The sequence below is a fragment of the Chrysochloris asiatica genome, unplaced genomic scaffold, assembly GCF_000296735.1.
Source record: "Chrysochloris asiatica unplaced genomic scaffold, ChrAsi1.0 scaffold00011, whole genome shotgun sequence".
Taxonomy (NCBI): domain Eukaryota; kingdom Metazoa; phylum Chordata; class Mammalia; order Afrosoricida; family Chrysochloridae; genus Chrysochloris; species Chrysochloris asiatica.
The window spans coordinates 2543060-2558357 of record NW_006408529.1 but is presented as its reverse complement, the minus strand read 5'-3'; positions in this window follow the sequence as shown (position 1 = coordinate 2558357).

Genomic DNA, 15298 nt, shown 5'->3' with positions numbered 1-15298 from the left:
TCGTGATGTTACTCATTGATCCAGTTGTGAGGATTTTCATTTTCTTTGTATTCATTTTCATTGTCTTGAGGTGCAAGTCATACTGAAGTCTTTCATCTTCATCACTGAATAGAATTTCAAATCTTTTTTGCTTCCAGTAAGCAAGTTTGTGTCCATATCTTTGGTTAATAGTAAAGCATCAACTTTTCCTCCATCCAGAAACCTTAAAATGTTGCTCCCTTAAGTCTGGAGTTCTTCATGTTGGCTCATAGCTAAGTAACTCCATTTCATAAGAGTCATTAATCAAATCTGCCTGCTTCTCTAAGGAGCCCTGGTAGAACAGTGGGTTATATATTGAACTACTTGTCACAAGTTTGGTGGTTCAAACCTATTAGCCACTCCACAAGAGAAAGATGAGGCTGTCTGCTCCCATAAAGTTTTGCTACCTCAGAAAATCAACAGGGATAAGTTCTATTCTATTATATAGTGTCACTGTGTGTCAGAACAAGCCTATAGCAGCAAAATTTTGTTTGTTTTGTCCTCTGCTCTGAAGGAAGAAATGATCTCTATGACAAAGCTACTCACTATACAAAAACATTTACCTAGATAGTCCAGATCAGATAATATAAACTTATACAGTTATAAATTCTGCTGTCAAGGTCCTCAGAAGAAAAAGTTATCTCTGAAGAATTTTGTGCCAATAATATCTATCCTTCATTTTTATACCATCTTGGCTTGTGAAAAACCTTTGCATGCATATTTCACTGTGTTTACCACTTATTAATCTTACTTAAAACAGCTGTCATCAGGACTCTAAGAAGCACAATCTATAATATTGATGCTGACAATGACCCCCAAGGCCCAGCAACCTGAACATGTTCCATAAACCATCACTGTGGATATTAAAAGCCATTGACTTTAACTTTCTATTTTGAGGTTTTTTTCTTGGTCCGAGGTGTTAATTCAAGGACAGTAGGATGTATTAGTGATTGCACAAACTCTGCCTTGGAGATCAAGGAGAAAGTCTAGGGCAATTGTGTCAACTGAAACAATCCTGTCCAATAGGTAAAAGTAACCTGAATGCTTTTCAGGGTAAAGAAAGAATCACTGATTACTTCTGCTAGAATTGGGGGGCAAATTTTATACCAACTTTTTAAATAGAATAACTGCCTACAGGTTGCACAAAAATGAGTTATTTTGCCCTTTACACGGTACTTCAAATAAAATAGGGTTGCCTTGTATTTTAGCTAATTTCAGTCTTTTGACGGCTACATGATCTAGTAGCGATATGTCTTTAGACACTTATAGGTCTCTTACAGCCACCCTTGGGAGTCCTGTTGTGGTGCTGTAGGATAAGCACTGGACATCAAGGTCATTTTGAATTGCAAGGTCAGTGGTTCAAACTCCCTATACTGGAGCTCTATGAGTCAGAACTAACTCAATTGCACTTAACAACAACTGTTACCCTTAAGAATTATGTCATCAGGTTGTTAAGAAATAAGCAAGTTAGTGATTGACTTCACACAGAAAGTACAGCCCCAGAGTCACATGCAGTGACCCTGGAGAGAAAACGTTTGCAGTTGAAGGGACATACATCAGATGGTAAGGTGCACAGGTTTAAATTGTCTACAACATAAGCTCCTAGTCAGAGTATGACTGATCCATATTCTCCAGTCAGCAGCCTCAATTTGATTCCACAGTTTATGGCCCCAAGAGGAATGTCTCTTATCTGCTAGTGTATAAATTTTCAAGTGAGTAACCAAATAGCTAGACCATTGACAATATTCCAAAAAATCTTTAGAAATTTAGACAGCATGTTAAGAGAGGCAATACCAGAGGCAGAGAACAACCTTAAGCTCAGCCTCCTGGGAGAAGTGAGCATATCCACTTTCAGTTCTATAACAGCTCAATGGGGACCATCAGATTTCAGTTTTGTTAAACTAGCTGTGTACACAGTTCAGATACTTAGGAGAATCTCTATAAATTGAAGGTCCCATTGAGCCATTGGCTTTACTGAAGCAGGCATAATGGCAATAATTTATTCTCATTCTTCCATTTTTATTTATTTTGATATATGAAAGTCAAAATATTATTAATAGGGCCAGGAGAACTATACTCCTGAACACACCATTTCAATTTGACAAGTGAGATTTGTGGTGTATTTTTCACCGTGTTAATTATGGAGTCTGGATTCTACCAATCCAAAATGGGTTGTAAGAGAGGAGAGTTTCAGAGTCTTTATCAAATGTTCAGTTTTCACAAGAGTCCACTAGTAAGTGAATACCTGATTTTATTTATAACCTGGTAGCCATGTCAGGGAGGTGACAAGTTTTAAACTCTAAGGAGTACTTCTGGCTGAAGATTACCTTTCTTAGCTAGAAGTTCCAATCAGCAAAGTCATCAGTCACAGAAATTTCTAGTACAGGGCCTCAAAAGTAGAGTGTAGTTCATTTTGCTCTGTTGCATAGAATGCAGCATGTTGATTTGGAACCCATTCAAAGGATGATAATTTGTAGTAATGTTTCTGTTGTTGTTGGATGCCATTGAATTAGCTCTGATTCCTAGTGAACTTGCATAAAACATATAATATATATATTCCTTACAAGTATATATCTTTATTTATTATTAATATGGACTCCTGGTATTGTGCTATATAATCAGCGCTGTAATGCAAACCACAAGGTCGGCATTTCAAACCCACTAGCTGCTCTCTATGGAGCTCTGGTAGCGTAGTGGTTACGAATAGGGCTGCGAACCGCAAGATCAGCAGTTTGAAACTACCAGCTGCTCCATGGGAGAAAGATAAGACATTCTGCTCCCGTAAAGATTAACAACCTCAGAAATCCTGTACAGGGTCCAGGGTCACTATGAGTCGGAACCGCTCCACAGCACATAGCAACAGCAACAAGTTGCTCTCTTGAAACACTATATAGGTTCACTCTGGACTACATACACGGTCACTGTGGGTCTCAACTGACTCAATGGCACTTAACGACAACATAAATATATGAATATGGGTATATATATATATATATATATATATATATATAATGTATATGGAATCCTGGTCTGGCACTGTGAGTTAATGTGCTGGACTGTAGTCAGTTTGAAACACAAGGTTGGCACTTCAAGCTCACCAGCTGCTCCTTGGAAACTCTATATATGGTCACTATGAGTTGGAACCGACTTGACAGCACTAAACATAACATAAACACAAACATATAATATATGGAATACTTATGTGGCGCTGTGAGTTAATGCGTTGGACTATAAGGGCAATTTGAAGCACAAAATTGGAGGTTCAAGCTCACTAGCTGCTCCTCAGAAACCATATACAAAGTCACTATGAGTCAGAACTGACTCAAAGGCACTTAGCAACAACAATATGTACAATGTATAAATTATTGATGTTATGTGCCATCAAGTTGATTCCAACTCATAGAAACTCTGTATAGGGTTTCCAAGGATTGGTGGGCTTGAACTGCCAATCTTGCGCTTAGAAATCCATTGATGATTCTACAGCACCACACTAGCACTCTGTAAGGTGAAGATTAGGCAATATGAATGGCCAAAATGAATGTTGAAATGAGATACAGACTGTCTTTAATATTCAACAACTTCAATAAATTATTGGACTTTCCTTTGGTCATGAAAGGCTAAAAAAAAAAAAAAAATCAGATTTTCTTTGACCTCCATCAGGATTGTTGTTGTTCTTCTTAAGTGCCATCAAGTTGGTGTCAACTCATAGCGAACCTGGACAGAGTTTCCAAGGAGCTTGTGATTCAAACTGACTTTGTAGTCTAGTGCTTTATCCTGCAGCACCACACCAGTACTCCTCCAGCAGGAGTTAAGTGTTTCAAATGCCCAGTAAACTTTGCTTGTGGTGCAGACCATTGAATTTTCTGTTGATGAAGCTGTGATAATTCTAACTGGGCTTCTAGTGAAATAATGAGATATTTAAAAAACAGAGTCAGCAGCACTCACATCTCATTCTGATTCTCTTACTATTGGCAAATGGCTGGAAATATGCTCCAATAGCATTTTTCTATACATAATATTTGCAATTAGGTGACTCCCCTCTGGCTTGTATTAAAGAGAAAGTTACAGCCATGGTACATATCAGTTTCACATCTGAAATGACAGCAGTGCATTGGAAAGCCCCAAAGTCCACATCCACAAAGTCAAATTCGTTTTCAACTTTTGCTACATTTGCTGTTGTTCATAGGTTTTCATTACTCAGCTCCATATCTGACAATGTTCTGCTGCTATTCATACAGTTTTCTGTGGTTAAACATTCAGAAGTAGTCTGCCTCTCCTCTTCCTAGTCTGTCTTCATCTGGAAGTTCTGCTGAAACATCTCCACCTGGGTGACACAGATAGTATTTAAAATATTGGTGGCATAGCTTCCAGAATCACAGCAACATGGGAGCCATCATAGAATGACAAACTGAAAGATGAGAGGTGGCAACAAAATCCTAGTTAACAGAATTCAACAAAAAATAATACACCATGACCAAGTAGGAGTCCTACCAGTTATGCAAGGTGGCTTCATTATTAGAAAAATAATCAATGTAATCCATCATATAAATAACACAAAAGAGCCACATGATCTCATTTGTTGATACAGAAAAGTCATTTGACAAGATCCAGCACCCGGCTGCAAACCTTAATGTCAGCAGTTCAAAACTACTAGTTGTTACATGGGAGAAAGATAAGGCTTTCTGCTCCTGTAAAGATTTACAGCCACGGAAACTGTGTACAGGGTCACTATGAGTCAGTTTCAACTCCACAGCACATAACCACTACCAACAACCAACATATATTCTGGATAAAAACACTCAACAAAATAGGAATAGAAGGGAAATTCTTCAACATTAAAGGCCTGGTGTAACACTGAGGGTGGCCAGAAAAGAAACTGGAGGAGCCTAAGATGATGCCCCTCAGCAACCTTCAGGTCTGGAATGGAATTCACCCTCATGGCCCACTATAAGCAGTAGATAGGTTTATAATGGGAGACAACCACACTAATAAGGTATGCTCATCATGGAAAGGTCAACCATTCAAGATCAAAAGTGCAACATTTACCTAAGGACAAAGTTGAGAAGGAATTGGAAGAAGGGTGAGGTGGAAATAAGAACCACAGGATGGAAGTGGGATAACTGTTATTACATGGAGGTGATTGAAATCATTGAGATGAAACAAAGTGTATGATTTGTTTAATGTAAAATAGATGACTTTTGCTGTAAACTTTCATTCAATTCACTATAAAAAGTTTCCAAAAAAGCTATTTAACTTAGAATATTTTAAATGTTGCTGATAGTAATATGTTGCTGTTGTTGTTAAGTCCATTCTGACCAATATGTAGATGTAGTAATATAACAATATAATATATTCTCAAATAAATTATGAAGATTATGCTTTTATTTAAGAACAAAATGCATTGTCTGTTTATCAATACTGTCAGGAGGCAGAAAGTACATCATTTATTTACCAGAGTTAATTAAATACAATGAATCATTATTGATGTCAATAGGTGCCATCGAATTTGTTGGGACTCATAGCAGCCCTATGTGTATAGAATGAAACTCTGCTTGATCTTTTACCTTCTTCACAATCATTGCCATGCTTAAGAATGATTGCACAGATGCTAAAGACAGGAAATAGTAAAACAAACAAACAAACAAAACAGAGGGGGATCACTAATGTAACACAGAAATAATAACTTCAGGAAGCAGTTTCAGTTGCTATTGCATAGTCCTGGGCAACAAAGACCAAAGGAAGAAATTTGAAGAGGGAGTTGAGCTAAGAATCTTTGCTAGACTGGTAGTGTTGTCTCAAGAGCCTAGAAGAAAAAATCCATTTAGTTGGAATTTACATCTAAAAGAATAAGAATTCTATCAGCTGGTGTGATGTCTTTGAGGCAGCTTTTGAAGCTTATTATCAAAGTGTTGGAAAAATTGCCAAATAGTCACCATCAGGGAAAAGCATTGTGGGACAACTCTGGCAGGACTGAAAACAAATGAAGGTGAGCATTTCCTTACTTCTTTCTCCAGTCTAACTAGTCTCTTTCTGGCACCTGGACTCATAAGTCAAAAGAGGAATGTAGCTTACAGAGTGCCAACCGGAATTAACAAAACAGAATACAGGTTTCCCCTGCAATTTGAAAGCAGAATGTTACCATGAAAACTTACGAAAACCAACATAAAGTACAGTGAAGAAGTAATTACCACTATTTTACATGGGAAACTGCTTTGAACATTTAAAGACCCCAAAATCATATCAAATAACATAAAACCTAACATAATGCTAACAGAGTGTAAAATCAAGAATGTGATGATAAGAACATAGCCTATATATAGCAGAAATAAAGTATATATGTCCCAGGGAAAGTGCTTGATGATGCTCCTGTCATTGCTCAAGGTCCATTGTTGTTAAGTGCCTTAGAGTTGGTTTCCACTCACAGTGTACCTGTAGAAGGTTTCTGAGGAGTGACTGTTGGGTTTGAACTGAAAATCTTACATTTAGTAGTCCAGTGCTTATACTACAGTGTCACACCCGGCTTACTGCAAAACAGACACTGAACTCTAGTTTCACTTTTGCCATTTTTTTGTAAAAGCAAAACCTCTTGGGGTATTTTTTCAGCTAGGGGAAACAGGTACTAATGTCTGTCTTTTATAACAGTAAAGTGGTGTAAGGTAGACTTTTGAAAAGCAAGATAGCTGTGCATACACAGGATTGTAAATTAGGAGAAAATAGCATATGTTGTCAAATGAGCCACTTGCAGAAGTGGATGTTTACAGTCATTAAGAAGAACTGAGTTAAGAAAAAATCAAAGCAAAACCAATATAGACTTAAAAAAATAATGACAATTTATGAAAACGTATATCTTGGTTTTTCTGAGACATTCTTAATTTCAAAAGTTGAGTTTTGGTTTGAAGAATGCTTCCTTATAAATGTATGGATGTTCACAGGATAGGACACATGTTGGTTTTTTTTTTTTGAATGTGTGTGTGTGAAGTGTTTTTAAGAAGTATTTAAGAAAGTAACAAATTCATTTGAGTTTTTAGATTGAGAAAAATAGATTATTTTAATTTATAGTCTAACTTTAGTTTTTTCTGGTCTCTGGCAAAGATTCTTAAAAACAGAACTGCAGTTCTTTAATCTTAAAGGAGAAAGGTGAGGATGACATTTGGCTGATGCAGGATTACATTTGGTTGTATTTTACCTCATTCTGGAAGGTCTGAACAATAATAGAAATGAACCAAAAATATAACTTGACTTGTCAGAGACAACTTATTCTTCCAAGGAGAAGAAAGGATGAGGATAAGAAACATATGGGGGAAAAAGATACATGATCTGAAAGTACCCACAAGAGAAACCTAAGAATAACATGAGCACATATGCTATATGCAACTAATCAAGTAAATTGCTAGCCAATAAAGCTCAGTGTCCCTCAACGAATTCTCATTTACTTCTAAGAGAAGTCGTTTCTATAGACTCATTTCCCATCCAGCTGGTATTGAAATAAGTAAAATAAAAACTCTTAGGAACAAAGGATTAGAAGATAAGGAATATTCATTTTTAGTAATTCCACTGGGATAATAGTAATGCTTTTATCTTCAGTTCCACTAAAAAAACCATCTTGTTCAAAGGAAGGAGATACTTCGTTGACATTGCAAGCCACAAGGTTGACAGGTTAAACCCAGCAGTTGCTCCTCAGAAACCCTGTACAGGTTCTCTAGGAGTTGAAATTGACTTAACAGCATTTAACAATAACAGCAATATGTCTTAGAATGCATGTTAGCATGACCATGAAATCAAATACTGTGCTCACACAAAGTGCTTTAAAATATTATTCTGTTTATCTGACATTAAAATTGTATATTTACAGATATCTATATGAGCTGTAGGATCAGCACTGGTTGGAAAACCAAAAGGTCAGATGTTCCAAACCACCAACTGTCCTCCTCACAAATGCTATAAAGGGTCGCTATAAGTCAGAACCTACTCGACGGCACTTAACAACAACAACAATATAATTTTGTAAACTTTCTCATTTCTCCATTGTTTTCTATTCTAAATACCCTCTGATGTGTCCTCTATGTTGCTATTTAACACTCTCAGGAAAATGATTTTAATTCAATATGTTTTTGTTTGGTTTGGTTTCTTTTATTGACTTTGTTCAGATGTTAATAAGTTAGAAAGGCCAATCCAAGAGGTTTGAACATTAAGCCTTAATGGCGTCACTTTAATAATAGCATAAAACTCAATTGCCAAACCAAAGTGTGGCTGAGTACACCCAGAACTGACTCAGAAGAACAGTCTGGTGATCTATTTTCCTAAAACTCATCCACTAAAAATCTCATAGAGCATAGTTTTCTAAAACACTTAGGGTCACGATGGCAACTGTTTTTGTTTTTTTTAAAATTAAAAAAATTTTAAGTCCTTTTTAATCTACCATTTAAAATGAAAAGCATATGAACCTTAAAAAGGAAAAAAGAATGTAGAGATAATTAGCAGAAAAGTAATAAAGTAAGCAACATAATAATGACAAAAGAGAAATAAGAATTCTCATCATAAATGAAAAAACTTGAGAATAGTTAAACACTAACAGAAAATGTTGCTGTTAGAAGTCATTGAATGGATTCTGACTCACAGCAACCCTGAATGTAACAAAAGGAAATGTTACTCAGTCACATGTCAGCCTCACATGTGGCAACCGCTAAGTCTGTCTATCTTTTTGAGGGACTTCTCTTTCACTGACCCTCCACTTTGCCAAACATTGTGTGTTTTTTCAGGAATTGGTCTTTCCTGATAACGGGTCCAAAGTAAATGAAAAAAAGTCTCATCTTGTTTCTAAGGAAATGTGGTACCATGATGTACTTTATATGCCTCTTGAAGACATACATAGTCATTGTAACTCCCATCAAACCACTGGGTGAGATCATGCACATTGAGTGTATTTCCTGTTTTCCCAATGAGTCTGGATAAAAGAAAAGCTAAGGAAGAGGCTGATAGGATTATATGATTCAGTTATGAGTGATGGTTAACAGGATTAATTGTGATTATAAAAAATTGGAACTCTAACATAGGAATTGATCAATTTGAATATAAAATGAACCCCCTCAGAGGCAGCTGGGGATTTAACTACCCTCAAGAAAGAAGAGCCAGAAGTGGAACACATCCTTTAGACACCAAGATCCATACACATTGAACCTCCTTGATCTAGGAACAGAAAGCTGTGACACCAGGAAAGTAGCAGAGGAGTGGTGACAGCAGCAGAACTCAGAGCCAGAGCCTATGACAAAGCGGTAGACTACCTGACGCATGGAGTGAGTACAGCTGAGCACATTCAGGCAGGAAGCTGGTATGTGAAGTGGAGTGTATCTAGGCACTTAAATCCAGTAGCTATATGTGCAGACTCACAAAGACAGAGCTGAGTGCCTTCTGGCAGAGATTTATGGCAGAATGATATATCCTTTGGACATTTATCTTCAGCACTAAATGAGCTTTGTAATAATGCCCAAGTAGGGCAGAGACCAAGGACCTTCATAGCTAAGAGGTCAAGGGCCAGAGAGATGCATGTCTTTGGGCATAGCTGGGAAGGGCCTATCCTGCCCAAAGAACTGTGTCCTGAGCATTTTAGATATTGATTTATAGCCTGTTAACTTACCTAATAAACCCCATAATTGTGAGTTCTGTGTGGTCATCACAATGGATTATAGAGCCACATTGAGAAGTAGAGTGTTCTGTGGGCTGAATGGCTGGTGTCAGAATCGTCAAAGGAAGGAAGAAAGTGAGCATGTCTGACCCCTGCACCATAGGATCCATACTTTGGCTGATACTCAGTTTGATTCTTCTTCCTCCTTGTGAAGCCAGAGCGCATCAGACATGGCTCCCAAGTACTATTCTTACAGGACTATTCTACCAATACTTCTTTGAAGACAGATCTGTTCATTGTTCTATCAGCCCATGGTCAATATTCTTTGCAACACTATCATTCAAATGTGTCTAGTCTTCTTCAGTTTTACTTTCACATTGTACAACTTTCACAAGATATATGAGGCAATTTAAAGTACCACGGCTTAGTCCAGGCATACCATAGTCTTCAAAGTTACATATTTAGTTTTTTGTTCTTTATTTAAAGAGGTTTTTTGCAGATTTGCCCAATGCAAAGGATTGTTTGATTTCTTGACTGCTGATTCCATGGATATTGATTGTGGATTCAAGTAAAATGAAATAATTGAAACTTCAATGTTTTCTGTTAATCATGATGCTGCTTATTGGTTTGGTTGTAAAAAAAAAAAAAAAAAGTTTTGAAATTTTGAATGTTGAGGCTTGATCTATACTGAAGATTGTATATAGACTTCATCAGCCAGTGCTTTAAGTCCTCTACACTTTCAGAAAGCAAGTTTGTGTCATCTACATATCTCAGGTTGTTGATGACACTTTCTCCAATTCTGATGTTTCATTCTTGTTCATATGGGTCAATTTCTAAGACTATTTGTTCAACATACAGACTGAATAAAGTATGGTGAAATGATACAATCCTGACACACACTGTTACTAATTTTAAACAGTTGTCTCCTTGTGCTGTTCACACAGAACATCTAAGTCTATTTGCAGGTTCTAAATGATCACAATTAAGTGTTCAGGAATTCCTGTTCTTCTCAATATTATCTATAACCTATTATGGTCCACATAGTTGAAAACCTTCATGTATTCCATTGATCATATGCAAACATCTTTCTGGTATCCTTTGCCTTTGGCCAAGATCCATCTCATTTCAACAATGGTATCTCTCATTCCATGTAATATTCTGAATCCAATTTGAAATGGCAACAGTTGCCTGTAACATATAGCTGCAGTTGTTTTTCAATTATCCTCAGGAAAGATTGCCCAACATGTGATATTAATGATATTATATTATAATTTATGCCTCTTGCTTGATTTTCTTTCTTTGAAATTTAAAAGAATATAGACTTCTTCCAAATTTCTTGGCATAGATGAGTAAGCCCTTTCAGCATTGCATCTATTTGTTGCTCAGTTGGTAATGCATCAATTTGTACAGCTTTGTTATTTTTTAAAAGCTTGGTCTTCTTTCAGTACAATCGGACAAATTGCATGAATTTGAATTTGTTGATATGGACCCACTAATATACAAATTCTTCATTCTCTATTTCAGCTCTAGAGGTTAGGAGAGGATTTAACAGTTTATTTGGTTGGTTTGCTGAAGCATGGATTGCACAGTAGCCTACAATAAATCAAGTTGAAATATCAGATTTCCATTATCACACAGTAGAAGATGATTTAAGAAAATTGGCAAGTACCAGTGAATTAATCATGCTAGAACCATAAATCCACACATAGAGTGCCCAGAGAATACAACTTATACCAAACCGATGAGGAATAAATTTGTGAAGGGAACCCCAGACTCCTTGAAGTCTGCAATGATTGCTATTTTATATAAGTCCAATTTGACAGTGGGAACTGCCCTACAGTGCCACCACAGGAGTCCATTTAGATACATAATGTTGAAATTTAATTACAACACATAACAGCAGTGGGGCAGATTGGATCGCATGGTTTGTTGTTGTTGTTGTTAGGTGCCATCGAGTTGGTACCGACCCATAGTGACCTTATGCACAGCAGAATGAAACACTGCCCGGTCCTGGGCCAACCTCACTACTGTCGCCACGCTTGAGTCCATCGATGCTGCCACTTGGCCAATCCATCTTGTTGAGGTTCTTCCTCTTTTTCTCTGACCTTCCACCTTACCAAACATGATATCCTTCTCCAGTGACTGGTCCTTCCTGACAATATGTCCAAATTATGGGAGACAAAGTTTGGTCATCCTGGCCTCTAAGGAGCACTTCTTCCAAAATGGATCTATTGGCTCTTTTGGCAGCCCATGGCACTTTCAATATTCTCCTCAAAAGCATCAATTATTCTACAGTTTTCCTTATTCACTGTCCAGCTTTTGCATGCATATGAGGTTATTGAAAATACCATGGCTTGGGTCAGGTGCACCTTAGTCCTCAAGCTGACATCTTTGCTCTTCAACACTTTAAAAAGGTCTTGTGCAGCAGATTTGCTTAATGCAATACATCATTTGATTTCTTGACTGCTGCTTCTGTGAGTATTGATAGTTGCTTCAAGAAGAATGAAGTCCTTGACAACTTCAATCTTTTATCCGTTGATAAGAATGTTGTTTATTGGTCCAGTGGTGAGGATTTTTGTTTTCTTGATATTGAGATGTAATCCATACTGAAGACTGTGCTCTTTGATCTTCATCAGTAAATTTTTTAAGTCCTCTTCACATTCAGCAAGCAAGGTTGTATCATCTGCATATCTCAGGTTGTTAATGAGTCTTCCTCCAATTCTGATGCCACATTTTTCTTCATTGAACCCAGCTTCTCAGATTATTTGCTCAGCATAGAGGTTGAAAAAGTATCTTGAAAGAATACAACCTTGTCACACACCTTTCTTAATTTTAAAACATTCAGCGTTCCCATGCTCTGTTCGAACAACTGCCTCTTGGTCTGTGTACAGATTCTTCATGAGCACAATTAAGTGTTCCAGAATACTCATATTTCTTAATGTGGTCCATAGCTTGTCATGACCCACACAATCGAAAGCCTTTGTGTAGCCAATAAAGCATAGGTAAACATCTTTCTGATATTCTTTGCATTCAGCCAAGATCCACGGGACATCAGCAATGATATTCCTCATTCCACGTCCTCTTCTGAATACGACTTGAATCTCTGGAAGTTTTCTGTCAATGTCTGATTGCAGCCATCTCTGTATTACCTTTAATAAAACTTTACTCACATGGGATATCAAAGAGATTGTCCAATGATTTCCGCATTCCGTTGGGTCACCTCTCTTTGGAATGCACACAAATATGGATCTCTTCCAATCAGTTGGCCAGATAGTTTTCTTCCAATTTTCTTGACATAGATGAGTGAGTACCTCCTGTGACACCTCACTTTGTTGAAATATTTCAGTTTTTATTCCATCAATTCCTGGTGCCTTGTTCTTTGCCAATTCCTTCAATGCACCTTGGACTTCATGGTGGTAGAGGAAAAATGGCAGCAGTTATTCAGCAAAGACAATGTGGGTGTGGTTACTGTAATTTATAGCACAGTCATAACAGTATTTGAAATAGTATGACTCATATGGCTATTTGCCTGGAATTAGATGAGGAAGTAAAACTATTTCTTTGAGAATTATTAACTTCTACTTTCCATAATCATATCCTGATATCCAGAGGGGAATTAATAAAGAACATTATGCAAACATGGAATTAAAAGACAAATTTTCTACAAGATTTTGAAGCCTCCTCCTATTGGCAATTTGAGACTTATTCAGAAAGAAATGGTCCACAGAATGCCAAAAAGAAGAAATATTTTTAAGTTTTCTGTGAGCTGGTAGATAAATTCATTTAAAAAATTTGTTAGATGCAAAACTCTATATCCTGTGCGTTGCTCTTGATAACTGTGCTTTTTATATCTACATTATTTTTTCTATTTTACCTGTAAGTAATTACTGAAAAAAGTCTTGATTATGTTAATTTTGGAATTTCTTCCTGTAGTTTGAACAAATTTTACCAGATTTTTTTAAGCTATTTTAGATGCATTGTTTTGTTGTTGTTAGGTATTATTGAGTCAGCTCTGACTTATAGTGACCTACGCACAACAACATGAAATACTGTCTGGTTCTGCTTTTACACTTGAACACATTGATACAGCCACTGTGTCAATTAATCTCCTTAGAGTCTCTCTTTTTCATGGACCTTCTACCTCACCAAACATGATGTCCTTTTACAGGTATTGGTCCCTTTTTATAAAATGGGAAAAGTATCAGAGACAAAGTCTTGTCATCATCACTTTAAAAAGTAATCTGGTTGTAATTCTTTCATAACATGTTCTTCTGGCTGTTCATGATATTTTCAATATTCTTCACCAACACCATAATTCAAATGCATTGATTCTTCTCTGATCTTCCTTATTCGTTGCCCATGCTTACAAGGTGACTAAAAATACCATAGTTTGGGTCAGATGCACCTTAGTCCTCAAGATGACATCTTTGCACTTTAACACTTTAAAGATGTCTTGTGCAGTAGATTTGCTCAATGCAAAATTTCTATATACATTTGTTGCTTTTGTTATTAAGTGCTGTCAAGTTGATTCTGATTTGTAATAACCCTGTATAGGGTTTCTGAGGAGCAACTGGTGGGTATGAATGTCCGACCTTATGGTTTGCAGTCCAGTGCTTATCCTACAGTGGCACACTATGAGTCCATTTAGATACATAACCTTTAAAAATCACTATATTCTCTTAGTTCATATCATTCTTAGTTGTTATTATATAATCACACTCCTCACCCTTAATAATTTTTTTTGTTTATTTTAAATGACTTTAAGATATTTTGGTATTCTTTTGATCAATATTTCTCTGATATATGCTTTGAGATTCTTTTAAGTTTATTTCTGATGTCCCTTGTACTTTAAGCGTATTCTTGTAAACAACATACATCAATGACTAATAATCCACTTTGTTTTATTATAATTATTGACACAATTGAAACTGTCTGCTACCATAAATTTTTAAGTACTTTCTTGATTTTTCTTTCCTGTTATTAAGTCACTTCATTAAAAAAAAAAAAAAAAAAGTCCTTTCAACATTGCTCTTTGTATGGTAAAATTTCTGAGGCTTCAAATGCCTAGAAGTAATTTTTGAAAACTATTGCTTAAGTATGATAAATTTAGTTTGGCTGCATATAAAACTCTAGGTTCATAATCATTTTTCTTCAGGATGTTAACAGTAGAACCCTGGTAGCATAGTGGATTAAGAGATGAGCTGCTATCCTCAGCAGCTTGAGTATACCAGTCGCTCCACAGGAGAAAGATGAGGCTCACTGTTCCCATAAACACATACAGCTTCAGAAACCCCAGACAGGGTCACTATGACTCTGAACTAACTTCATGGAACACAACCATAGCCAACTTATGTATAGAGTCACTTTCGAAAAAGCTGTTATTAACCTAGGGTTTGTTCTTTATGAACGATAAGTTCTTTGTACATGCTTTTTTATTTTTAATTTAATCTGATATTCATAATTTTTCTATAACTTGATCAGGCTTATTTCTAGCTCCTCTTTGGCACACTGTATGTCTTTCTAATCTGAATGTTTTCATTTTTTTTTTTTTCTGTTTATTCTGTAACATGTATCTCGATTTTATCTTCTAATGTCAACTTCTGAAATATCATTTTTCAGGACTCTTATCTTTATATTAGAATTCTGGTGTGGCACTAT